At 43.2% G+C, this 27915-nt stretch overlaps 1 protein-coding gene across 1 annotated transcript in view; it reads left to right on the forward strand.

Annotated features, from left to right (window-relative positions):
• The first annotated feature begins 1004 nt into the window (after positions 1-1004).
• TRPS1 (transcriptional repressor GATA binding 1) overlaps positions 1005-27915 on the forward strand; it is a 219957-nt gene continuing 193046 nt past the window's right edge. Inside the window, exon 1 of the mRNA XM_037381557.1 lies at positions 1005-1135. The gene's annotated coding sequence lies outside the window, so the exon portion shown is untranslated. The remainder of the gene's footprint in view (positions 1136-27915) is intronic.

Below are 27915 nucleotides of genomic sequence, written 5' to 3' on the forward strand. Positions count from 1 at the left end.
TTAGAGAGTGTTTTTACTTTAACATACAGACTTCTGGCAATTCGTAGCACGGGAGGAACCGGAGTATTTTGAATGGAAAAGGTTCTGCACAGGCAGGAAAAGTTGCAAGGCTCTTCCCGGCGCAGCAGCCCGGGACTGCCTGGCGGCTGGTGTCACAGCGCGGGCTGTAGCGGGGGACACTGCCCCCCAACCCCTGCCGTGCCAGTCCCGCTGCCACGACACCCGCACAAGAAGCGGGCCGGGGGGTTGGGTGACGCTAAACGTGCGTTTCCCCGCGCTCCCCGCGCACAGCCCGGCTCTCCCGGGGGAGGCGGCTGTTGCCGCGCGTGGGTGTCGTGTCCCCCCCGCCTTTTTTTTTGGTGCCGCAGGAGAGCAGCCGGCGCCGGTGCCAGCAGCAGGCTGAGCAGCCGCCCGCGGGCCGCGCTCGGGGTGCGGCCGTGGCCTGCGGGGGATTCCTGCAGCCAACTTCGCCCAAGTCCCCCGCGGCCGCGGGGCGACCCGCCTCATCCGCGGCCTCCCTCTGCCCGCGCTCGGGCCGCGCTCGCCCGTGGCCGTGGCTGTGGCCGTGGCCCGGCGGCGGAGGCCGCGTCGCGTCGCGGCGGGCGGCGGGCGGAGGCGGGCGGCGGGGGGCGGCGCGGGCCGCGCGGCGGGGCCGCCTGCACTGTCTCTTTAAGGGCGCTCCGTCTGGGGTGGCGCTTTCCTCCGCGAAGGCTCCTTTGATATTAATAGTGTTGGTGTCTTGAAACTGACGTAATGCGGGGAGACGGAGGTCCTGACAAGCGATAACAGTCCTGATAACGCGCCGGCCGCCCCGCGCTCCCAGGCCGCCGCCTCGCCGCCGGCGGGGCCGCCGCGCCGTGCCCCGGCCCGCGCCCCCCCCCCCGCCGCGCCCCCGCCCCCGCCCCCGCACCGCACCGCCCGCCGGCGGCCGGCGGGCCCGTCGCCCCCTCCCCGCCGAGCGGGGCCGAGGGGGGAGGCAGCGGCGCCGCGGCCCCCCGCCCCCCCCCCCCCCTCCCCGGCCACCGCCACATAATCCGCGGCCAACTCCGCCAGCAGCAGGAGACGGTTCATGGCTCACGCCGCGGCTCCACCATCTTCCAGGCTGCCGGGGCTGTTGCTGACGGTTAATCAACAGGTAAGGCGCGGGGGGGCGCGGGCGGGGGCGGCCCGGCGGCGGGGAGGGCGCCGCGGCCGGCGGGCCGGGAGGGGGCGGCGCGGCGGCGGGCGCGGGGGGTGGGGGGGCGCCGCGCCCGCGGCGGCGCGGCGTGTGCCCGGGGGGGGGGGGGGGGGGGCAGCGCGGGTGCACCCCTCTCCCCAAAAATATACACCCCCCCAAAAAAATCCCCAAACAACAAAACAAAAAGAATCAAAACAACAAAAGCGGGGGGTGGGCATAGCCGCAGGGAGCGGGGGGCTGTGCTCGGATTTCACAGGCTTTTTTTGGTGCATCCTCCCCCCCCCCCCCCCCCAGCGCCCCCCTTTCCACCCGCCGGTGGGTCAAAGCCATGTGTGATGGCTGGAAATTGGCGACTTCAAAACCGCGGTAGCCCCGCTGGAGTCCGGAGGGTCAAGTTCAGCGGCGGCGGGCAGGGGGAGCAGCCCCCTGGCCCGGAGGCGGGGAGGGGAGCGGCGGCGGCGGCCGCGGGCTGGTGCGGCTGTGCCCTCCCCTCCGCGCCTCTCCGCGCCTTATCTCCGCGGCCGCGATTCCCCGGCACCGGGGCGCTCCGGGGGGAGGGGAAGGGAGACGCGGGGGGTGGAAGTAGAAGACGAGCAAAGAGGGTTTGCATCCGATGAGCTGCAGTCGCACAGTCCTGCCGCTCCTGCCGCTGCTGGAAGTTTTAATGGGGATCTTGACAAGCGGGGCACAGAGACACCATCATGAAGAGTAGTAAGTTTGGGAAAAACTTTTTTTTTTTTTCTCCCCCCGCCCCCCCCCCCCCTTCCCCTCTTCCCCCTCCTTGCGCGGGGACACTCCGGGAGAGGCCGGGTACGGAGCTGTGCTGCGCCGGGAGGGGGGCTCTGGGTCCCTCCCGGTCACACCGGGGGAAAAGGCGACATGGTTGTGGTGTTGTGTTTTTTTTTTTTTTTTTCCTGTTTTGTTTTGTTTTTTTTGAAATCAGAGCGCAGAGAGACGTAAAACTTTTCCCTCTTAAAGGCGAAGCTCTGCTCCAGCGCTGCGTCCCCACGCTCGGCTCTCCCCTGCCTGCCACAACTTTGTGGAGCGCCTGGCTTCCCCCCTTCCCCCATCCTGGGGGGCTGCCGGCCGGGGGCTGCTCCCCGCGGTACTTACCGCGTGTTCGCCCTACGGCAGAGGGGGATGAACGGGGGCGAGGCCCGCGGACGGCGGGGCTGCGTGGAGGGGACGGGCGCTGGGCGGCCGGGGTGGCCCGGGCCGGGGGCGAGCGCCGCGGGGCCTGGCAGGTCGGGCCGGGGGTGCTGCTCGCCGCCGCGCTGCCCTGGGACTGCAGCGGCGCCCCGAGGGGGCTTGACATTTCAGGGGCTTTGTTTATCTGACTCCCTGCTGCAAATCAAGGCGCTCAGACATCCCGGCACTCCTACGCGGTTTCTAGTGGGGCCCGCTAGCCTTCTTTACCTTTTTTTTTTTTTTTTTTTTTTTTATCCCTCTCCTGCATACGGTTGTGTTTTCTATCTGTAAATGGCAAACTTCGAGTTGTGGGGACAAGTGACAAGTTGAAGTGGAGAGATGTCTCCCCTCCATCACTCCTTCCTCTGCCAGTGCCAGTACCTTGCCTGGCAGGGCTGGAGCCAGGGCCACCTCGGCACCCTTGGGGAACCAAGGCGACAAACCCCCTTCAAGGGGAAAATATTTTCTAGGTAAAAGAGTGTAAGCTGTTACACGGACCATGCTGCCTTTGCTGCTTTTACAGCACGAAGTGCGTTTTGAATGTTGGTTGAAACAAACAATAATTTAATACGCTTCAGGTTTTATTTAATCGAGTTCAGTAGGTCTTGCAAGGAACCATCAAACTTCTTTGCCATTCACACAGTCTTCTTCAACTACGCAACAGAATCCTATGGATGTTGGTGGCATCATGTTACTTTCCTGTTGGTTTTAGGAAAAGTTGAACATGTAGAGAAGACTGCCAGACTTAAAAATGCAAGGGGCAGCAAAGGAAAGTAGTGGTAAGAGCCAGTTCCTGACGTGGACAAAATGAGAATAAAAGTTACAGTAGTCTTCTGAAGTGCAGTTTGTGTTTGCCTCATGTTCACAATATGTGTGTTAGGTTAGACAGCGCTCTCAGATATTCCACCAGAGTGACATTTAAAACAAGTCCTCCAAAAGAGTGAGGACTTCTTTTTTTTTTTTTTTTTTTTTCAGTACTCTGGGTCTATGAGTAAATACAGGGTTTATTTGAGAACATCAACTATTTCCTGTAAATTGTGATGCTGACAAGACTGTCTGGAAATGATATCAACACTTCGAAAGATTTTTTTTTTTACTTTTTTAACCACAGAATGAAAGTTTGTTAATAACGTGGTAAAACCAAACAAGTGGAACCTTTTGCTTGGGGAGGAGGCGGGGGGGGGGGGGGAAGAAAGTATTTTTTTCTTCCTTGAAAAATGTATACCTGCTTTGAGGTTTGCCACATTGTATCAATAATGCTCGGTTCAGTAGTGTATCAGTGCCTATGTACAAATTAATCCTCAGACTGTTTTTGACAACAGAAATCTGTTTCACCTTTTTAAAACCAAGAGAGATTATATATGAGAAGAGTATGCAGTTTATAGTCCACCCTGTTCTGTCTGATTATCGCTTTTTTTTAAATTTTGTTACCTATAATAATTTTTCCTTGTTTGGAACTTTGCATATACATAGTCACAACAAAGTAAGTAAAGGGCAAAGTTGCATCAGCTTTTAAGTTTACATGTTTTGCCTGTGTTCCTCTAAAACAGACTCTTAAGTAACACTGGGCAATCTTTGCCTGTGAGAGTATGGCTTCATTTTTTTTCTTTATTCCATAGTAATGTTAATAAAGGGGAAAAAAATGTAAATGACAACTTCAGAGATCTGAGACTTCTTCGGGCATCAAACACGATGTAGTCAGGTTATCCTCTCATTTTTAATGCATTTTTATAATAATTTATATGGTAACTTTGCAGGTTGTGTTACGTTTTTATCAGTGATCAAGTAAATTCAGTGTTATTTGATGGATCCCTAGCAGGATTATTTTTCTGTCATGCGTTGTCTGTTGTTTGTAGTAAACTTTTATCATGCATGCTCTGGCTGCGTGTGAAGAATATTATTATTCACATATCGTGATTATGCATTAATAACAGTGTAGTGCTAATTCCTGTGTGTGGACTCGGGTGTCTGAGATGCAATGGTTGCTTGTTAAATGTCTGTATTTCAATTATATTATATTTTAATGCTAGTTGACACATAGGGTTTTGTATTTTCAAAGCATTGTGCAAACAATGACTAATTACTTTCTGTTCATGCGAATTACCACTTTTAGCATTTTATCAGGCAGTTGCTTTGAAACAAAACTATTTTACATTACAGTGTGAAAGAGTTAAAAAATTAGCAAAGACATTTAGGAAAAACCCAAAATTTTAATTACAAACAGACAACTTTGAGTATGTATTTACATTTTTCTTTTTATGTGGAACTTTCGTTCTAAGTTGGGGTTGGGGGCATATGTGTATGAATATTTATGTCTCTTACAAACTCTTGACAATATTTTAATGTAATAATCTTAATAGAAACATTCTCAGATCTTAACTGCAGCCACACTGGCAGTATCGCTTTAATAAAGGTTTGTGGGTAACACCAAATATAACATTGTGAGAAAGTTTATGGTTAAATATTTTTGAACATGACAGGCTGGGAATCTGACAACCCTTTTTGTTAGGTGAAAGTAAAGTGGAAATAAATTACACTTTTAATACAGTTTCAGTTAAAACAAACTGCCACCTGGTAGTAAAAGTATCGGCCTTGAACAGAAATATATTCTGATTAAGATATGCTAACTGGTGTGTAAAATGAAGCCATTCATTCAGTAAACTGACAACTTTCCAGTTGGTGTTTGCCCTTGCTTAATTTAGTTTCCTCCACACAACTAGTGAGGTAGTCTGGGTCTAGTTTTGGCAGTCCTAGGTGACTGTAAACTTGGGCATTTTTGTCCCAGATATTACACCCCACGAGTTAAAAAGCAATTGGTCAAAAAGAATAGGAGGCAGGTATGAAAAAGAAAAAAAAAAGTTTCTTTTTTGTTTCTGAAACTCTCTGTAAAGTTCTTACCTAGTAAGAAAACAATGCTATTTTCAAATACCGGTGATTAATACTATAACCAGCGTAGTCTGCACCCATCTATTGTATAAATACCATTGCCTGTTGACCTTTGGATACATTAATTACAGCGTATCTGGTCTAGGTTCTACTATTTTTGTCTGTCCAGAAGATAAATAAAAGTGCCCTTTCCAGTCCTTCTGGAGAAGAACTTTTCTTCCTGGTACTGTCATGAATTAGGGAGTTCTTTTTCTTACCCTGTGCCAATGAAGCTGTCTTCTGACATTAAAGAGATAAGCCTGCATCCAAAGAGAGAACATTTGATTACTTTAAGACTATTTTCACTTCAGTTTTTTTATGGTACGTACAAACTTTCTGTGCTTTGTTTTTTTTGGATTGTGTGTTTGCTAATTAAAAGAAAAACACGTAATGAGTTATATCAGATGATGTGAAGGATTAAAGTACAATTACACCATTAAATAGTAAATGTTTACAAGGGCAAAACATGCAACTACATTTTTCGGGTTATGCTTATTATTCCCTTCTTGCTGTTGTTTTGCACCTAATCAATAAAGGGCCTTCCAGAACGCAGCTCCTTAGCCAGTTGTATACGTGCCCAGAACACAAGAAATGCTGCTGGGGCAGAGGAGCACAGCCGGGAGAGAAGCGGTGGCATGTTATTCTGACTTCTTGTCATGCAGACCAAGGATCAAATGAAACACAGAGCAATGGGAGAATAACTACCACTGTCTTGATTTAAGTCCCCAGTGGACATTTTGTCACACCCCAAAAGCGTTGCGCAGCTGAACACCATTCCACTTGACGTGTCGTCTGGAGTCAGAGGAGTCTCTGTTTTGGTGTTACGGGTTTAGAAGACTGTGATTTAGGTGAACTGGCGTAGCTGCATGTAAGAAACTTTGCTGAATAGCCATCTATGTTTTATTCATGTTCTGTGCTATCAGTTTCTTCTTTTCTGGTACATTTAAAGTGGTTCTTTAAAATTTAATAACATCACCACCAATGGAAAATACATCTAAAACTTAACAGAAATTGCTAATCTTTCTATCGGTGATTTATTTTTTTTTTTATTACGGTCCTGCTGCGTTAACTAAGGAATCTTACTCCTGCTGCAGGTCTCTGTACATAGATTTAGAAAAGCTACAGAGAGAAAATTCTTCACTAAATTGCATAGGTGCCACAAGTTGTGCTTCCATAGGATGTTCCTACGGAACCCAGTTGGTTCCATCCTGTAAAGTTCAGTGGAGCTTTTCCGTGCTCGTGGGGGATGCATGCGAATAGAGCAGCTACAATGCGATTATTTCTGCCTTGGAAAGAGAATTACATTGAATTGCGAGGTTTAGTGCTAATAGTAATTTTTACTTTCTTAGCTGCAGTTCATGCATGTCTAATTTCTTGTAAGTCTGCTTTCTTTCCAGACTCAGATTGACTTTTTTTTCCTCTCTCTCTCTTAAATGTATTTTAAAATATTTAATTTTTAAAATGTTACTAGCCCTTTAAAAACCTGTAATAAATGCTTTACAAGTGGCTAGACACCTTCCCTGGTGGTTTAATTTATACAAGCAGGAAACTTTCTCTCCTTCTTTCTCTCTCTCTTTCTTGTTTTCTTTAAACCAACTGACGTAATGCCAAACTTTGCTTTAAAAGAACAGACAGAAGTAATTGGTAGCTTTTAACTTTTAATAATGTTCTGGATTGGTTTTAGTGGCCAAACTGTCATTTTTTTTAAATTCAAGTAAAAACGGGCTTGTGGCCTGAGGAAGAAAGGCCCTGTTGATGCAGTTATTTTTATTCTTGTTTTTCAATCTGTTATTAAAAATCTTTCCTGCTGAGCTCTGCTGGATTTCTCCAATTGCTCTTTGTGATGGCTGGTGCATTTCAGGTTACGGTAACTTACACTGTTTTCTGATTATTATTTTTTTTTTCCCATGGGCATTTTGAGATGCTTTATCCATTTTCTTTTTCTGGTTTGACACCCCTACCCCCCAGCCCCCCCGCCCCTTCTCTTCCACCCAGCACCCAAAGCCTTCTTTTGGAGAAACAATTAATTTTGATTCAAAGAATAATAGTATGTTAAACATACCTTTGGTGGCAGTTCAGTGAATATTGTTTTCCTAGTGTGAGAGTGTTTTACACCTGTTAGTGACGCTGATGGGGAGGATATTCACTGTTCATTGCAGAAGACTGGAGAGATCGTATCTTGCCGAGCGGCCACTTTATGTGCGCTCGCCACCCCATATTTTAAAGCTAAACCAGATTTTAAAATATGTTTAGTAATAGTCTCTAGTGATCCGTATCTATTTGTATTAAGCTGATATTAGAAATAAGAAAACCCAACAAAAGGATTTTTTTAACATTAACTGTATGTAAGAAAATCCATTCTACTCTTTGCTTTTCTTTCCTTATTTCTTTATTTTGTTTAGAGTTTTCTGGCTTATTTCCTTAAATTCTCTTCTACGTCTGCTGGGGTTTTGAACACAAGCAAACTTTCTATGGTAAAAGACTGAGTTGGGCAATAGACTTTCTTGACGAAGTTGACGTCAGGACGACTTCATAAGTTGGCAAGTAGGGAAATCGTTCAAAGACCAAGTTGGCTTGTGCCAGTTTTCCCTTCCTTTAGGGGAGACACTCCACCCAGTAGGAGGTTACCCCACCCAATGTGGAGAGCTATAATTCAGTGGCAACACTTTAAATGTCAATCCTCCCTAGGGTTTAAACCCCAGACTTGTCTTGCCTCAATCTTTATATTTAATCTAACATTCAATCTGTTGAAGTAACATCTCATCTTCATAAGCACTTTTTGGGCCTGATCCTGCAATTCTCATTCTTGAAAAATACTCATTGACGTCAGGGGGACTTTTGAATTCAGTGAAGGCTGCAGGATTGGCCTCTGCAGGATTGTGTGTGTCTGTGTCTGTCTCTAAGTAAGATTGTGTCTGCCTGATGAATATTGTATAATCTGTGTTGTTAAAGATGAAATTGTAAAATACGTCCTTTGTAGTCTTAAAAATCTGAAGAAGTGCTGGAGTCGTAATGTTGTCAAACAGATTTTCCTCAGTAAGTGAATTATACTTACTTAGAGTTTATTCAGATTAAAATACAAGTTTAAAAAGTTCCAACTCTGAAGAATTTAAAGCATTTCTGCCATTTCTCTGTATTTCTCAAGATCATGCTGTAGATATATTTTAGAATGCTGCTTTTGGCAATTTTTTCAAGTCTAATGGGAAATGAACATTGCAGCCTGTAGCTTAGTGCCCACAATAACCATTGGGGTACTTGGATGATACGGATAATTCCCAGGGAAAAATATAGTTTTGGGGTATTCTCAAAGTCAACATGTAATTTTCATAGGTACATTGTACTTTGTCGCGGCATCTGTGCTCAAGCATCCTTTTCAGATCCCCCCTTACATTTAGTGAGGCTGACAGTGCAGAAGGGAATGTATAATTTGATATTGTAAAAATGCTACAGGAAAAGCACTGATGTGTTCATCTTTCTGCATTTGGACAATATGCCAGCATTTTTAGTTTACTAATATATCGGGGAAAAAAAACAGTCTGTAAAAGATGATGCTAAAAATCATCAATGTGCTTATGTTTCTCAACAAGATTTACTTAAACAATATGCTTCAGTTTTGCCTCAAACCATTTCAAGCCACCTCTGATCCAAGAATGTACCAGGTCTTGGTTCCTGGAAGATTAAGCATGACAGTTTCTATTATATAATGAACAGCAGTATTGTTTGAACAAAGGTAACATATTTTGATTTGTGTACCTTTTTTTGGCAGCTGGCACTAGTATAGGTCTAAAATGAGTGGTGATCTAACAGTGTAAATATCTGAATGTTCTTGAAACACAGAGTATAGATGTAATGTGTTTAAATCATTGACTCTATCTACCTATATTATATAGAATGTGTATGTATGTGTATATACAAAGCCGTAAATGGTGTGTTCTGCTATCTGTAGCCTTCAAATGTGTATCCTTTGGGTATTCCTGACCTACTTTGCAAAGTCTGCAAGTCTGAAATACGTACTGAAACTTAAAAAATTAAACATACAGCTTGGTCGTTCACAAAAAAGCAAGGGGGGATTTTTGCTAGTAATTAAAAAAAAATAGCCTGCTCTGCCTAGACAAGATACCTTGCAGACTACTTTTGGATATCCCAGTGACTTTACTGGGATTATTTTCAAAAATGAATTCTCAACTGATATAAAAAAAAGTTTGAAGTAGATACTGAAGTTAAGTATCGCCTAAAATTCCTGTGTGCAGATGTGGTTTAATGGAAGTTAAATGAGTTAGGATAAAGCAATTTTCTTTGGGGGTAGAAGGTTTTCAGTGTTTCCAAAGTATGATTCTTCTTAACTTTCTCACATGCTGCTGCTCTTCCAGCAAATGCTGTGAATTATGTGGAACATCATCCTGAACTTACTATGCAGATGAAACGTTGGTTCATGAAAGAAGGATACTTCCAATTTCAGCTTCCTAATCTGAGTATAGTTTGCTTTTCTATTTAATGTTCTTATTTTAGGTGTATTAAATATATCTATCAGACATTTGCCAGCTGCAGTTACAGAATATGAACCAAAAATGCAATACATGCTGATCGTTGCCGAGCTTTCCCCTCCTGCGCACGTAGATATGGACGCACACACACAATTAATAAATTAAACCTTGCCCCAAATACCTGAGGCAAAAGCTTGTGAAAATAGATTAGCCTTACCTTGTGCCTTGCAGGTAAACAGTATCTGAATCTGCTAGAGAAACAGGAGAGCTTGCAAGCGGAGGCTGCCTGCCCATGCCACCCTGGTGCCCAGCTCTGGATGCTCAGGTCTGGGGCATGTCACTAACAATCTCACATCTCATTTCAGCTGTCACAGTGGTGGAAAGGAAAGGAACATTTAACTCAGGTCTTCCGTCTACTGTATATACTGTTTTCTTTCTGTTGCCTGCTACAAACATCTGAAATTTGTGCCATCTGATTAGTCTTCTTCCACGTTCTTCAGAGTTTTCTTTATAACTAAACTCCTATTTGCATGATACATCTATCTCTCTCTCTCTCTCACACACACACACACACAAGGATTATATTAATCCTTTAATAGTTTGAGCATACTATATGCATGTAAATAATTTTGTGGCATTGCACTCATATTTCCAGTCTTATGGGGGGTAAGATCAGAAGTTATCAACAACATATATCTGAGTCATTCAGCTACAATAAATCTTCTAACAAATACCTACCCTTTGCACTCCAAGACTGTTGAAATTCTGCACACACCTGTATCTTACGTGTAAGTCCACAAGCGTGATTAGTAGATGTAATTCTGGCTACAGTCAGAAGAGTATGTTGGGCTACAGCAGCAGCAATCAAAGTAGTCGATGGACAAAAAGTTTGACTGCCACTTGATTGCTGCTGGCTGTGTAGCCCTCAAGGTTGTCGTCTCACCAGAAAAAGTCCTGAGGAATTGTTAACTAAAAAAGAAATGTGGGGTATGGCTCAGGCTCCAGCTCTGCCACGGTTCAGGATACAAAGCATTAAGCACTTCATCTATATCAGGTCTGAAGTGATCATGCATAATCCACTTTTATCTAGGTATCATTCTGTCATATGTAAGGTATGCTCTGCCTTGTTGTCTCTCTTACGCTGCCTCTCCGTTTCTCCCTCATGCATATCGGTCTCTCTCTGGCTGCTATACGCACATACATACAGTCTAAAAATACATAGAAATGGAAGTCCATCTGTGTTGCATAATTTTTTTTACAAAAACACCAGTGTTTGTATTGTTCTTTCTCTGAGCCCTTAATGAGTTTAAAGAATTTAATGTGACTTAATGAGGGTTCTTATTCTATTTCTGACACAGAGACTAATGAGGGAAAAGTAGAACAAATTGAAAACCAACTTTTACTTGTGGTTAGTTTCATGATGTCATCAAATGCAGGATATTACAACTTTTGGAAAAGTTTACAAATCTAGGCAAGAATCCATTTTGCATCATTGCCTTTCAGTTGTTTATGACATTAAGTTGGCTAGCGAGAAAACGAAGTTAGCATAACTTGATTTTTTTGTTTGTTTGTGTGTTTGGGGCTTTTTTTTTAATATTTGGGCTGTTTTGATTTTCAGGCGAGTGATTTTTGTGAATCTAAGCTGCTTTGCCTGGCAACCTGGCAGAAACTTAGATACGACCAAAGATTGATTAAACCCCTCTGATTACAGCCCTGATCTCCCCCCTGTACTTGCAAGGGACAAAACAACTGCTAGCTTCATCTAGAGTAAGATCTGATCCTCATCGGGAAAATTCCTAATTATGTTGCAGCTTACTGAGAGGGAGCTGTGGTTTCGGGGGAATTCATGTTAGGCTTTCTTACAGTTGCTACTTTAAAGCAGTTTCCCTGGGCTGAGGACACACTAACGACATTTTGTAAGGCTCCATCTTGCATTTTTGACTGCCCCGCTCAGGATAGTCAAGCAGCACCTTGCTGCACGAGGCAGCCCTTTGGTCTGGCCACCTTTAAAATCGATGCATTTGGTTTGAAATCACTTTGCTTCCAAAAGGGGAATGAAAATTAAACAGTACATTTAGGCATGCACCTGCTTCTCAGCCCTGCTGCTACTCACTGGCTTCACGGCTATGCTTTCTTGTTCCTTACTAACTACCCTGTGAAAGGCTTGTAGAAATAACAGTGGAGTGACTGAAACTCCAGTATTACAGGTATATCCATGTAAGCAGGCTGTAATGCCCTCATAAAATTGTACGCCATGCATGGGCATCAGGGTGTTTTTGACAGGCCAGGGGAAGTGGTGGCTTCCATCATCCACAGAATGTGCTTCTGATGTAACGAACCTGCAAAAAGTTGCAGCATGGTAAATAAAATGCTTGTCTGTGCCATCTGATTTTGTTTTCAGCAATTGTTAGTATTTTTCACAGTATCAGATAAATCATACAGTGGTGTGATTTCTTTGGTTGACGTTAACCCTTGGCTTTTCTGCTGTTGCTCAGTATATCATGTCTGAACTGTGATGGATTTTATTGCTTTGCAGTTGTTGACTGCAACGTGAGATAGTTCAAATAAATTAATAAGAATTTGAATTGGAAATAGGGGCAATTTTAACCAACTTTCTTGAGCATTATCATGCAAAGAGAAAAAGAGTTAAGTTGTTCGGTTGGTTTTAATGTATGTATATGTGTGTGGTTTGTTTTTTTCTTAACGAAGGTTTTCATAATTTGGTAGTTCTGCAAACATAAGTATGTTCTGAAAATATTTCTCACAGATGGCACATCTGAGTCAATAGGTTGTAGGTAGACAGTTTTGTTACAACGTACAGAGTCTAGAGCTGAAAAACTTTTCTGGAGGTTTAAAACCATCGGGAAGTAAGATTTATTGGACCTTAAACAACCCAGTGGTGCAAATTTATTTGGTGTTCATGGCAGTCTCAGCTTAACTTTCCTTAGAGATTTGCTGTGGTACTGCATTATCTAAGGAACATTTACAATGGGTTTGTCTAGCCCCCCCCCCCCCCCGCCTTTTTTTTTTCCCCCGTAAGTAATTTCTCAACTTTTATTTGTGCATGCGAAAATCTTTACTAACAAAGATGACCTGGCAGATCTGCTGAACTTTCTAGTGCAAAAAAATTTACCTGACTGGGACAAAATTAAGAATCTTAAAAGCTGGCATTTTTAAAGATTTTCGTTTCAATAGTAGAGCGTGTCAGTGGCTAGTTGTCAATGGGAAGAAGCTTAAAAAAGTCACAGGAGAAAGAAAAAAAACAGCTGTGGAATTTTATTTTACTGGGTGAAAGGAGACTCATGGTTAAGCAAGCTTTACCTTCCTGGGTTTTCAGAATTTTACTGCCCAAAAGACACATGCCTGAATAGGAGAACTAGGATATTGTAAAATCCACTATGACATGAAGTGCTCTTACTGCATATGAATACAATTTATTTATTTTTTTTGCTCTCCAGAAAACTGTGACTTCCTTTGTCTTGTCAGAAGGAATTTCGGACGAGACCTTACCAGGGTAATGCTGCCACAAACCCCCGGTCACGCCTCAGCTGTAGCTCCGTGCAGCACGATATGGTCCGTGGCAGTTTTCACTGAGCTACTGTGCTGCTTTCAGTCAGGAACCGGACTGCATTGACTGTACTTTTGCAGAAAAAAAGTACTTCTTCTTAGGAAATGTACTACATGAAAGAAAGAAGGGCAAGAAGGAGAGTGGAGAGAGCACTCTGATATATGAGCTGAGATTATGGATGTTGTAATGTCATTTATTGTAGGATACTATAGAAAAATCACATTGGGACCAAAGTTCCCGTGGATTACTGTGTGATATTTATTACTATTTTCCTGTGTTTTCCCTGGTTAGAATCTAATCCTTAACTCCACGCAGCTCCAGACACTGAAGAATTTGTCCATTCAGAGAGGTAAACCTTGCCAGCTATGGGATTTCACTGTTTCACTACCTGTATTTATTCCCTCCGCTAAAATTTCTGAGAGCAAGGGAACTGAGAGTGGAAGGCAGAGATGGGGGATAGGTAAGCTGAGGGAATAGCAGGGGCATGTATCTTCCTCAGTAAACAGTATTTACTGATTACTGTTTACTGTCAAGCAGATTACTGCAGTTGTATTTCTGTGAAGCAATCTGCATGCAGCTAGCGCGAAGGAATGAAGCGAAGTTGTGTGCAATTCTGAGGTGACTAAAAGATGTGCTTGTGACATACTTCTAGCAAAAGCCATTTTCAGTTGCCTGGTACCCTCCCCAAACACTATAATTTTGCGAGTGACACATTTGGTTATGAGCAGCCACCAAAATGCTCATAGGCATCTTGTTTGAAAGAAGAAGATGCCTGAATTAAATGTTTGCAGGTCAGAGGAATACTTTGATTTGTGCTTTTAATTTGTTTTTCAGCTTCCTGCCCTTTTTTGATTTGTTCAATAGTTACTCAGTTTTGGAGTTTGTTTAAAAGAGGTGATAAAGTATACAGTTTTGCATTCCTTACCGGGGCAGAGCTTCCATTTGCTTCCTTGGGAGAGCTGGTCTGAGCAAGAGCTGCTGCCTGCTTTTGCCTTGATATGGAGAGTATAGGGGTCCCGTCATCCTCAGAGCTCCCTTACTGGTATGAGCGCTTTGCTTCCTGGGGAAAAGATTTTCAATCCCTTCTGTAAAGTTTTAGGGAACCATATGAACTGTCTTCTTAGAGCTGGCAGTGAGGAAAAGGAATGGAATCTGGGCACATCTCACCTCTGTGTTACGGGCCATAAGGTATAAAAAGCCTCTGCTGAACTTGCCTGGTAATTCTTTTGTTATCGTCTTCTCATGATGGAGTACACATATAGAAAAATCACAGAAGTTGTTTACTTTTTGGATGCTTTATTGTCAAGCAAAGGGAACTGACAGTTTCATGGTTAAGTGCCTGAAGTTGTTTTTGGCTTTGCAGTTGTTGAATTAATCACTACAAAGCTAACTAATTGTGTACCTTTTAAAGCTTTTTTTTTTTTTTTTTTTCCCCTCCACTGTTAATGAAAGGGAGATACTTTGCTCTTTCTGACTTTAGAGTTGGGTTATCCCATCAGCTACTAGCAGCAAGCTCTTCAGCTTTTACTTTCTTGAGTTAATCTCAAGAATCATTCTTCTGCTAGATGGTGAATTTACTTACTGATCCAGTTATTTACGGCTTTCAGTGCATAGAATGGGCAGAGGCATTTTAAAACACTTTTTAAAAATTGTATAGAAAACACTGGTTCCTTAATTGTGTGAGTTTGCAGATGTTACTACTAATGCTGTTTCGATGTGTGAGACATTATCTTGGTGTCTTACTGAGCTGTTATGTAGCCAGAATTAAGAGTTTCAAGGGAAGTGGTTTTTTTTCTTTTTTCTTTTCCTCCTTAAATGTTAGATATGGGCAGAAAAGAGCTCATCTTTATAATGTGCTGTGCATCAGGTTTGATAGAACTGCAGGCTGTTTACTCCCTGGTTTTAGAGAAAGATGAAAAAGTCCTTGTAAAGGGTAACTTTTATTTCTGGCAACATTTTCATAGAATTTATTATGGCAAAGACAAAATCAAAGGATGAATGGACAAAGTTGGGATTTTGCCACTTGGTGTTTTTTCTGAGGCTGTGTAAGCTTTTTTTTTTTTTTAATAAAAAATTAATGTAGAATGCAGTGTTTCCCACAAGAGCACCTTCATGGATTTAGCATAAAGAAAGTGCATTTTAATTCAAAGACACTGGTACATTTCTTAAGGCTTTGAAAGCAGTAATCCGACAGGTATATAGAGCTGTAATGATAAATATGACGATTATTTGTATCTAGTGTTGTAAAAATACATGATTTATTTTAGTTCATGTTCAGATTAGTGTTACTTATTTAAGATAACCAACTTATTCAGCATTTTAAGTACAAGTCTCTTGGCTTCTTGGTTTGCTTTTTTTTTTGTCAGCTGGCTAATTTCAACTCATAAGCAAAGGTCTCACTTCAAGAACTTGTTATAATTTAAAAAAAAATCTAAGTGCAGTTGGAAATTTTGTATATATAACTAAACTAACAAGTTTGTGTATTGTATGGGAGAGGCTCTAGTGATATTATTTATATTAGGGTCCACATTATTGGAAGGCAGGACTAATGACAGTGAATCATGCACACGGTATATTAATGTAGTCCACTTTCGGCACTATATAAATAGTATTGTAAATACACACCTGCAGAGTGTCTGCAGTTACATGGTGATCGCACAGAGTCCCTCTGTGCTCTCCTAAGTATATATCTCTGCGTGTATCACATCTTGCTAACCAAGGCAGCATACTGCAGCTGCTGTTCCTCTTGAGGAGGTGTCTATAAAATGAACACTGCAAAACCAAAATTTCGGGATGGCTTTATGCAGAACACATGGGTGTACTGTTACTTGGTCTTTTAATACCTGCCCGGTCCTTTTCCCCGTGTGGGGCTAGCCGCACAAGGTGAGCTGGGTGTCGTTCTGAAATACAGGCTGGTCCCTGAGCGGGGCAGAAGATGAGATGTGACTTAAATCAGCGGGAGGTTTCTTGGCTTTCCCAAAGGGGGATGTAGTGAAGGGCTAGTCAGAAAAAGCCATTATTTCTATCAAAAGTCTAAAAATGTGGCAACTATCCTAGAAGCAGGTTCTTTAATTTTCATCTGCTGCAGTAACAGGGCCCTTTTCCTAAACTTACTTCCTAAACTTTTCCTTTATTTCAGCAGGCAGCCACGCCGACGCTGCCAGTTCCCGCACTGTGTTTGCATACACATATTCAGAGTAGCTCGAAATCTAAATACGTGCTGCTGGGTGCCCACAGTAGCTGAGGCTCTTCCCTTGCACTGCACCTTGGAGCTTGTTCAAGCTCGTGGCAGAAGTTCTGAGCTGCTTGTAGGGTCCAATCCTTCCGTGGGGCTAGAGAGGTGGCTGGCCCTGGGGAGACCAGCACGTCCCCGGGTCACCTTCGCAGGGGTGGCTCTAAGCCCCCAGCAGTGCCAGACCCTCCGTGGTGGCCCTGCAGTGTCCTTTGGATGGCTCAGGCTGGCTCCCATCCCAGGGATGCTCCTTTGGGTTTGCCAGTGGCAGCTGCTCTGTGTCCAGGAGTGTGGCTGGCAGCTGGATGCTCAGTCACCCGTTGAAGGTGCCGGGTGTGTGTGTGGGGTGTGAGTGCTAGATTCGGGGCCCCCCCAGCCCCTATGCAGCAGGGGGTGCAGGTGGACTGTGCATTTGGGGCCACAGCCACTGTTGCCAGCTCCATAGTGTCCCTGGGGAGGGAGGGGAGCCCCCGTCTAGCACCTGGAATGGCGGAGGACAGGAGAGACAGGGATCTCCTTTTTAAAAGGAATTGGTTTTTTTTTTCTCACCCCTATTCTTTATTCATAAACCTAACGCAGTTCCACAATTCCCAGACATGTAAAGCTGCAGGGCTTTTTTTGTTTTGTTTAAATCTTTCTGAACCAGCCAAATTTTTGGGGTTGGCACGAGGTGCAGCCAGTACCCATGGCCTTCCAGGGCTTGCTTGGTCTAGAAGTCTGCAGATGTTTTCTGCTGGATCTGGCTCTTAATGAACAAAAAAGATTTTGGCATGCTTATTTATTTATTTATTTTCAAGGGGAAAATGTGGTTTAAAATGTTGATAATTATGTTTTACGTGAGCTACTCAGACTTTATGTGACTGTATGGGAAAATGAATGCTCATCAATTTAAAAAATTTTCTTTATTCCAAAAGCATTCATATTTAAATTGAGCTGTCTTTTTATTTTTTCCCCTCCCCTCCCCTCCTTAATGAAAACAGGGTTTGAGGAGCATTACAAATAATTATTTTTTTTTAATTACATATAGTTCTGCATCAGAGTTCTTGAAGATGGCCCACTGTGATCCTCTGGTGAAAATGCCAGGGCTTTTCAAAAGCTTTTTAATTATCTATTCTCACTACTCCTCTTTTTGCAATATACACGTAGCAACTGAAAAAAAAAGAAAAAAAAAGTATTCCAGGAGGGATCCACCTGCAGGTGTGCATAGGTCAAGCACATACTTCTCATTCGGACCGGTTATTTTTCTTTTCGAGCTGTCAGGTAGTATTTCCCACTGTCACAACCCAACCTGCGCGCTCTTTCAGAGGGAATACTTATCACAAAGCTGCAGTGCGTTTTAATCAAGGTTCCCAGAGTATTTTACAACCAGTAATTGCCTCTTAAGAACAGGATGAAGTATTATACCCATTGTACTGACAGGTGAGCCAAGGCACAGGGAGTCTAAATAACTGCAGTGTTAGAGCGAGCCAGTGGCAAAGCTGTGAACAGAGTTTTGGTGCCCTCACTCCTGGTGCTGCTGAGTTACCTCCCCTCCGTCCACCAATCTTCCTCTCTTTTCTTACGCTGAAATTTTTCAGACATTGACTTTTTTCTTACATATTATATGGCAAGTGCTGTATTTGCCCTGAAGTTGAGGTGAACCTGCATGTGATTGTGCTCTTCATCTATGTGTTTGCAAAGTGTGGAGGCCTGTGTGTGGGACTTCCAGCTAATTCTGAACCTTGTATTTTGCTGCGGCCTTCTGTGGCTCCGGTAGGCCATTGGATCACCCCCAAAATAGCTCCTGTTGTGTTTGTTACGGATGTATCACCGTGCTGTGAGTGACAGAAAGAATTCCACTTTTCAGCACAACAGTTCACTCACTAAATGATTCCCCAGCATGATACATGCTCTGTCTTGTATTTAATTATCTTGTAATTATCAAAGCAGTAATGAAGTTGTGCATAAGAAGTATATGGATCAATAAAAACAACTCAAAATTATGAAGGAGCACTGACAGGCTATGAGCCCAGCCGTTCTTCAGAAGTTAGTTTGCATTTTTCTGAAAAGCTTTTGACTTTGTTGTTTGGTTTTTCTTTCTTTTTTTCTTTTTTTTTTTTTTAACAACAGCAGAAAAAATGATTTAAAGTTCTTACCGTTTATTCTGAACTGATGATGATCACGCATACATTCTCAGTGCTTTGCGAGAGGCGGTGTAAGTGCTAATAAAAAGTTTGTATTGGAGTGGCCCCTAAGAATATGATCATTGTTACAAATTTATTAACACCATGAAAGATTTCCTGTCCTAAAAAGTCTGCCAGCAAATGTCATAATCCTGAGTGGGCAGAGCCATGTGGTAGGTTTGACTGAGCCCCTTTGACAATTATATCATTTATTTAACTGTCTATCTTTAGAAGTTGGGAGACTAAGCTTTGGTTTCAGAGGCATGCCGAAACTCTTGCACTGCATGCACGGCAAAGGCAATGGAATACCAGAGTGCTCGCTTGGGCTTTAACTACTAAATAATGTGGTTGCACATGACACAACAAGAACAGTGGTATAATCCTGCCCTGTGAAGCAGGTCACATGTTTCAGGTTCTCTCTGTAATGTATGCAAAGTAGCTGCTTAAATCATTACGAGTGTGTAAATCATCTTCTTCATAAACAATACTGTCAAGGTACAGTCAGGCAACATGTCTCTTGTGGGTTGACTGAAGCTGGAATTTCTTTCAGACGTCGAGGAGGTACGTCAATGCATGTGAAGCAGATTCATCTGTTGCTGCAGTGTGATACTTGCAATGTTTTGGATTTCTAAGATGAATATTGCTAAGGCTGGCTTCTTCACATTGAAGTGCAGTGAAAGGAGGAGGATGTGAATGAGGCAAACACAGCCTATATGATGCAAGGCTTCCACAAAAAATTTGCTCCTTCTTTGTCCTCTGGCTTTGTAAGTCACGCAACAGATACCCACTTACTCTTCTGCGTAAGTTTAGTAAGTATCCAGAGCTCCTGTTACTCTGTATGTCCTGCGCTGGGGAGGAAAAGATTTAACAGTGTGTTAGACTCGTATCTTCTGTTTTAGCCATCATTTCCCTATATAGATTATGGGACTGGTGTTTTTTTCTGTCTCTTTAACGTGCCGATGTACTTTCTGTAACTCCTAAGTAACACTCCACACCTCTTTAACGCAGTCCTCAAGCTGACTAGTTCACTGGTGAGTGAAACTGAAAGCGAGACCTAATCTTGTTAAGAGCCTAGCTGTACTTCTGGATAAAGTATAAATATGTGCCATTATCATTACTATTTATTACTATTATTGGAGTTTGTGTGGTTTTTGGGGGGGTGGGGAGGGGAAGGTGCACTGTGTGGACACCTGCCCACCCCCAAATGCTGTATTTTGAATCACTTTAAATAGTTGTTTGGGGTGTCTTTATTACGGTGAATCATATTTTTAATATCTGCTTTAAACACACATGTGAGTTCATACTAAGGCAATGGAAGCCCTCTTTCATTTGCTGTCACGTAATGCTTCTGCAGCCGGTGAAATGCCCCTGGTTTATGAATACAGGTGGATCTATGCAGAAATCTTTTCCCTCAAATGCGTAAACATCAGGTAGTTTTGTTTAAAACGCCAACGCAGAGATGCTGACTCCATAAATGCAGTATGTTCTCCTTTTGCTCAGAGGTACTGGCTCAGAGTTATGATTACCCAACATCAGTTTTAGAAATACCAGTGCAGTGGCACTCGTACTGGTTATAATAAGTAAAGATGCTGGCAGCGGCCATCTGGTCTGCGAGCGCTACTGAAACATCGGGTTTCCAACTTCCTATATCTGTACTGTGTCCTTTAGTGGTGGGAAGAAAAACACAACCAGCACTCATCAACTTTCAGCACATGTGGAAACAAAGCTAAAAGAGCAGGGGCATCCCCAATGCATTGGCAATTTGCTAAACGCCTGAGGGCTGCATCTCATTTGCATTAAAAATGCGTAGATTGCTCCTGCCTTTATCTTGGCAAGGGGGACATGGCTAGTGGAAGGAGCAAGGGCCCGATGTGGCTTGTTTCACCTGGATCCCAGCGGTTTGCAGCTGGCAGGAGCGCCGCGTGACGGGACACGCCGATGCCCAGGGGGCTGCGGCGCTGCCCGGGCGCGGCTGCGGGGCGCTGCTGGGGGGCTGCGGGGCTCCCGGCCCGGCGCAGCCCGGGCACCTCCACGCCTCCCAGGGGCTGGCTGGGTCTCGGGACCCACCTCGGCTTTCTTAAAAGCTGGAGGGGCTGGGGTACGCCCAGGGCTTCCCAGTTCTGGGGGAAGTGCTCCTCGGCCGTGCGAGGAGGCTGCGGGTTCTTCTCGTGGGTTCTGCGGAGGGCTGGGTGAAGCGGTGACTTACACAAAACCCCTATTTTTTTTTTTTTAAACTAGTTTAGTAATGAAAGACAAATAAAAAAGGAAAAAATAGAGGGGAAAAAAACCCCAGCTTGTGGCTTTTCCATAGAGATAGCTGTTATCTCTTATAAAAGTCAACATAAGTGTAAGTAATTGCCTGCACTTGGCTCTGGTACAGTGGAAAAGCTGTGATCAGCAAACTGGTATTGTACTGTGCATGTAAGGGGAAGTTATCGGATGATATGGGGACGTGTTGGTGTTAATGCCTGTACTTCTGTCTCCCCAACCTTATTTACACGTATTTGCAAATCTTTAAAGACTTCATAGCACCTTGGGAAGGGGTAGGGGGGATGCGGTGGCTTGGAGCGAAGGTTTTGTTGACATCGGCCTTGGGGGGGGGCGGGGGGGGGGGGAAGGAAACAAACGCAGCTGCACTGCTGTATCAGTCCGGCTTCCTCTGTTCAGCGATTTCAGCCCTGGCTCCGTGTCGGGAACGCGCCTGACGGCGCAGCACGGCTGCGGGGCGGGCTCCCGCCGGCGATGCCCGCCGAGGGGGCACCGGGAGGGGCACCGCGGGTTTCCCCATCCCGCCCGACCCGCAGCGCCCCCGGCAGCGCCTCTGGCGAAAGCAGGGCGCGGGGCTGCGGATCACCTCTGCGCCGCATGCAGCCTCTGCGCCGCATGCTGCGGGTGCGTGTGCGCGCGCGCGGGGGTGCCGGCGCGGGCCGCCTTATCGCAGGAAGCGCTGCGGAAGCGCTGCGGAAGCGCTGCGGAAGGCGGTTGCTCCCTCGCTCTGTGCCCGGTTCCCCGGCGGCGGTGGTTAACGGCGCTGCCCCCGCTCTGTCACTCAAGCACTGGGCAGAGAACAGCGGTGACGGTGGTCTCACGGCGGCGGCGAGCAGGCCGCGCTCGCTGTACCCCACCCCCACCCGTCCCCAAGAAACCTAGATACAGCCCTTAGAATGAGCACAGCATTTTTTTTTTTAATTATTTTTTTTGTTCCCCTTCTTTACCTCCTTCTGAATGCCTTCATATATTTATATGCACATACATATGAAACAATTTTGTTTTCTGTTGCAAATGCATACATATTAAAAATAATATATGTGTGTATATATAACTGCCCAAATTCTCCTACATTCTGCAGTGAGAAGCCTGACCTGAGGATGTAGAGCTTTCCCTGTGCGTAGCCTGGTCCTTTCTAGACAGCTTTGGGAATCACTTTGTTGACCTCCCTTCACCAGTACTTCATTACAGAGAGGATGGGAGCCTGGTCAGGTTGGTTGTGGAAAAAAACCAGCCAGCGATCTAGATGGAGAGGGAGATGTCTGGATAAAATAATATTTTTTCATGTAATCATCTTGGAATTGTCTCATGACATTTCATGAGAGAAATCCCATCTCAAACTGGTATTTTTCACTTGTACTGTTATAAACTCAGAGAATGGAGGTCTTGAGATATTTGCATGCTGAGCTACTGTGTAGTATCTCAATACATAGAATGAGTATTCCAAGGAGCACAGAGACTAGCATTCCCTTTGGAAAATTAATGCTTTAATTTATTTGTTTCCAAATTGTGGTCTGCAGATACGTATAATGATGGTATGATACCGATCTGCAGTATCATATAATCCATTTAGGGTTTTTAATTAAAAGTTTGATGTGAAGGCTGCATAGTGGTTCCCTGTTACATTTGAAGTTTGACAGTGGTCCATGTTCCAAACATTTAGGAACATTCGTTCAGGAGAATTATGGTCCTAGATCATTACATTTTGCTTTCATTTCATCCTGTAATTTTTTTCTCTCCTTTCAAACAAGATTAAAACCAATAAGAATGGAAATATTTGAAGTGATTTGCAAAGTTATTTGATTTTTATAAAATTACATGGTGTGATGTGCAGTGTGTGCCAAAGTGCAGACAGACTTTCAGCTCATAAATTAAGTACACTTTTTTTGTTCTGGTTTAAGCCCATTGAGGCTTCTGCCAGTCAGTTTTTTCTCTTCTGTGATCATCATGCATAACAGTCTGATGTTGCAGATACTTGCAGGAGCATAGCTAAACTGGTAACATCATGTATGTGGTTTGATTTTTAATGTATAGCATATTAAAGCATATTTTCTATCCCAAAAGATGTTATATGAAACTACTGCAGTAGATATTAAAAGTCATTGCATGCCTAACTAATTAATATAAATAACAAAGGTACCTAATAATGAACGCGTAAGAAAAAATATCTTGTTTTTAAAAAAAATAGAAAACCCTATATTTAAAAAAAGGCTTAAATATTTATCTTTTTAAAATAAGGCTTTCAGATTTTGATCTGTGTTAAGTTATAAGTCTACACAGCTTGATGTGCTGTTTGATTGTGTTTATTTACCTATTTGCTGCCAAAGTTTTAAGTAAAGTCACACCACAGTCCTGGTGGAAATGGCTAGCTAAACACCTGGAACCGTTTGTGGAAGTGATTAAATTGGCTTTTGCCAGAGGCTTCCTCTGCTGGTGCAGTGACACTATTTTCTCCATTTTACATTCTGCTCAGTTACTCTCATTTTCAAAACTAAGATTACCCGAAACTGGGAGGGGGGAAGCAGCAGAAAGCTTATTTTCCTCTTCCATTCTATGGATGAAAATAGAGCGTGAGATGATGAAATTTGTTAATTCTAGAATGTGATTAAACCAAAACAATTGGATGAACAATTGTACAGTGAACAAATCACATGTAATTCTTTGTTTAAATTAGTTTTAAATGCAAAACAGGTTTTGTAAACATCCTTTTTTTTTTTTTTTTTTTCTTTCTTACATACCTCAGGCTTCATTGAACTGACGACCAATACTTTAAAGAGGTTTTTAATGATTTTTAATTTAATTCCAACTTTCATAAGCCATAAAAACCCTGATTAGCTAGTAAATAGAAAGCATGGAATGAAATCTGTAATACGTATCAACATAAAAATGTGGAAACACAAAAAAATGACGTTGAGCTGCCTAACTTCTTAAGTAAGTGCATATAGATAAGATGTATACAAGTCACTACCCAAAGGAAGACTCCTTCCTTTGATAAAACAACTATATCTAGTTACAGCTGACATCTTTTAATAATTAGTTCCTGAGTTGTCACTTCTCATAAATACAGTGAAAACACAAATTATTCCTTTAACCTCATTGTATGTGTATGTTGATGTTTTTGGCCTGCCAATTTAAATCATGAGCAAAACTGGTGATGTATAAATTGCTGTGATTAAAGTCTATATTTGTGTAAATAGCCATCAGTGCTAATAGTGCAGTGAATTTGAAATATGTCCTGTACATGTTCCTCCTCACTTTTTGAGGGGTCTGGCACAAAATCATATTATTTCATTAAATCAGTAATGTGTTGTATTTACTGGATAGTGTGTGGCAGAAATACTAAGTGCTGTTTTCAAATTACCTAAATATTTTTGTATTTTTCAAATGTCCCCTGGTTGGGGTATTGTATTAAGACAGGTTGATAGTGTACAGTTCATAATGTATTCTTCCTTCCTCATTCTGATATCTTGAGCAGATTTTTGATCCTGTTCTTCAAAATCTGGGACCCGGGGAGAGTCAGTCACAATTATTTATGTAACATGAGTGAAAATGCCAGGGGGGATTGAGTCCAGGGAGTGGAGTTCTTAACATCTTGAGCAAAGGCTGTGGAAATAAGGATATATGTTCACAGTCATTAATTACAGAGTATTAAGAAAATAAGACCAAATCTAGAAGACCTCTTGTAATTAATCATGGTTTGCTGGAATAAAATCTACCTCTGACTTCTCTAGTGCATTTTGCAATAAAGGCTGGAAAATACTATTAGATTGAATGACCAAAGCTTTGTGCTCAGTCTACCCGTGGGGTAAAAACGTGCTTGAGGAAGACCCTGGACTACCAAGAACAAGTATTCAGCTGAGAACTATTAAAAGAAAAAAAACATGAAGTTGTCACAGCTGTGTCCTTTTAAGGTCAACACCAGAAAGATTCTTGTCAAGTTGACGGAGGGAGATGACTTACTGATGTAACCCAGGGCAAAAGAGATAAGCAATAAAAATAGTGTTACATTTCTGTTTGATAGAGTGACTTCTCCTGACAGCTTACAGAGAGAACCAAGCAAAAAAATGCACCGAGTTAGTTACTGTGACAGTGAAGCTGATAAATCACATGGAAGTTTGATTGTGCCAATTCCACTGGGGTTTGGAGCCTGCATTTTGCTATTTTTAGTAAGGACTTAAGTAAATTGGTCAAAATACGCCAGAACTTAATTTCACTGAAATAAAACTCCTTGAACTACCAGGTAGAAAGGTAAATATAAACTGTCAGTTTATTTCTAATAGTTGTTCCTTATTAGTAGCATTCAGGTATGGACATAGGGAAAAAAAAAATAATTGAATAGACTTTCAGCATGCAAGTGGGCTTTTAATTATAGAGAATAGTATGCCAAAGAGAGAATTCTCACTCGTAGAAGGAGGTTCCTGGGTGGAAAGGGAATGTATCGCGTGGTGTGGACCAGTTCATCATCTTTACATCTGGTTTCTGTATGGTATGGCCAATTTTTGTGTGCATTTTAAACGTGTTTATAGTCAGTGGGAACTAATAACTGCTTTTCTAGCCTGAACTCTCCGTGTAACACAGCACACCAAATTCCACCCAGAGCATAGCTTCTGCTGTGTAATACAAAAGCTGAATATCATTAGCATATCTTACAGAAGTGTAGTTTCAAAGCATTTTAATGACAAGGAAGGCATTATAATCCTCCCCTGCATATTACTTAATGAATCAGTTTGCTTGCAATAATGATTTCACTTTTCTGAAGACAGCACTTAATTTCCTGCCAGCTAGAGATTGTTTTCTGCTGAAAATTTCTTTCCCCCCAAAAAAAGTCTTTTTAACCACTCTCTCCTTTATGGTACCGCTGATTTTCATTCACTCGCACCATTTCTGCCAGGTTTGCTTTCCCCTCATGCTGGCGAGGCGGACCACAGGCGTGCAGCAGCCTGGTTGCATGGGTGGGTGGCAGCGCTTGGATGGCACAGAGCCTTCTCACGGTCAGGCAGACAAGGCATCATGGCCTCTGGCCGAGGACCTTCAGTGTGGTGAACTGCCTAGTAGTGTTTCTGGGGTGAGGAGCAGGTAATGGTTTGGTGTGGACACTGCTGGAGGTTTTTTAGGTGTGTGGCTCTTTCCTGGTTTCTGTGGGACCAGCACTAGCGTGGTCCCATGGTTGTTTGCGAAAGCAGACAAAGGAGATGGAAGCTGGGCTGGAAACTTGCTAGGAATGGCTCTCCAGAGAAGTGAGCTTCTTTAGTCTCAGCCTGGAAAGGGACAGTCCGACTAGCCCCACACCAGCCCCTGGGCAGGAGCAGGGCGTGGGTGTCGGCATAGGGCAGGGCACGGGCAGGCAGGTGAAGGGGAGGGCAGGGCTCCTTCGGGGCCAGCACAGCTTAAGCCCATCATGAAATTGCACCCTCAGATCCTGGCTCCTGAATCTGCCCATGGCACCCTCTGCTTGACCCAGAGACAAGTCTGCTTCTGCTGAGAAGCGTCATCAAGCTTTCCTTTTGAGTTCTGTCAGGGTTCCCCTCTCCTCTGCACTGTGCTGATGTTGTGGGGGAGATCTTGAACCTCTGCATTTTGTACAAGCAGAAGCAAAAACTCCAATATATGACCAGGGGAAAAAAGTCTTCGTGTGATCTGTCAGGCAGAAATGAGACTCTGGAAAGGCCTGCCAAATCATTGATTATCAAAGAGCCCTTTTTCTAGCAAACAGTACTTACGTAAATAACTGCGTGTTTAAATGCATTTCAGTGTAGTAGAAGGAAAAAAAAAATAGTGGCAGGAAAAAGAAGACACTTCAGAGCAAATGGCCTGGTGTTTACATAGCTAAACCAAAATAATGCATGAAGGTTGGTCAGGCCCAAATGAACCCCATAAAAAGCTTTTGAGGAATTGTAAGGGTTGTGTTGGTCAGTTTGACCACATGAGGCTTCTCTGCTTAGCCATCTGTTGCTGGTGTTGTTTTGCATTGTGAATTATGTGAAAACAGGGGTGTTGCAACAAGCTAGGGATGTGGGGTGGCTCCAAGAACAAGCAGGGAGGCAGGTAGTGTTCTGTCCTTGTTAAATCAGAGCAAAACTTTCTGTTTTCTTTAGTAGAGAGTGCAGCAGGTGTCACCTGTTCTCTATTTAGTTTCATCTACATAGATTAAATTCACTTGAAAACTGCAACATTCAGAATTTTAACAAGTGTTTTGTCTTACCAAAAAACCCACAAAAAACGACCAAGCAATCTTTCAATTTTTTTTTTTGATGACCAGCAAAGTGTAGTCTCGAACTGCCTGGAACTCACTCTAGATGCTTCCTATCCGTAGACCTCTGTCCCACTCAGGCTTTGTGTACAATTTACTGAAAATAACTTTACTTCCCCCCACCCCCCCTTAAATGTAGTTCTGGTTAGGTTGTCCTGGCAAAGCAGTGTGGGCAGCCCTGGATATGTCTTTTGTGAACCTATGTAGAGGGCTCAAGAACTGCCTGCTCATTGTGTTTCTAATAACTAAACGGCCTTTAAAATACAGAAAGAACTCTACAGTACCTGTTTTGAGTGTGGCACAGTCACACATATAAATGACTTGTAAGACAGACAGATAGAAATGGTGGAAGTGGCATTTTGACAAAAGATCTGGTACTGATAATGTCACACTTAATTCTGCCCAAGTAGGAAACATGTCTTGTATTTTCTCTGGAGGTGGAAGATACTGTCTTTTTAAGACTGTTGGCTTTAAGGAGGATGTAGAAAGTCACTAGGAGAGTAAGTACATATTTTTTAAAAAGGATAGAGACAAAGAATAGCTTTTTCTCCATCTGCTTTTGAGGAAACAGTATCCTTGGCATGTACATTTTTAAGGAACAGTGGTAAGGCTATGCATACCCTGAAAAAGTGGGTTCATGTATGTTGTCCTCAAGTTCTGT

Source organism: Falco rusticolus, chromosome 3 (assembly GCF_015220075.1).
Source record: "Falco rusticolus isolate bFalRus1 chromosome 3, bFalRus1.pri, whole genome shotgun sequence".
Classification (NCBI taxonomy): domain Eukaryota; kingdom Metazoa; phylum Chordata; class Aves; order Falconiformes; family Falconidae; genus Falco; species Falco rusticolus.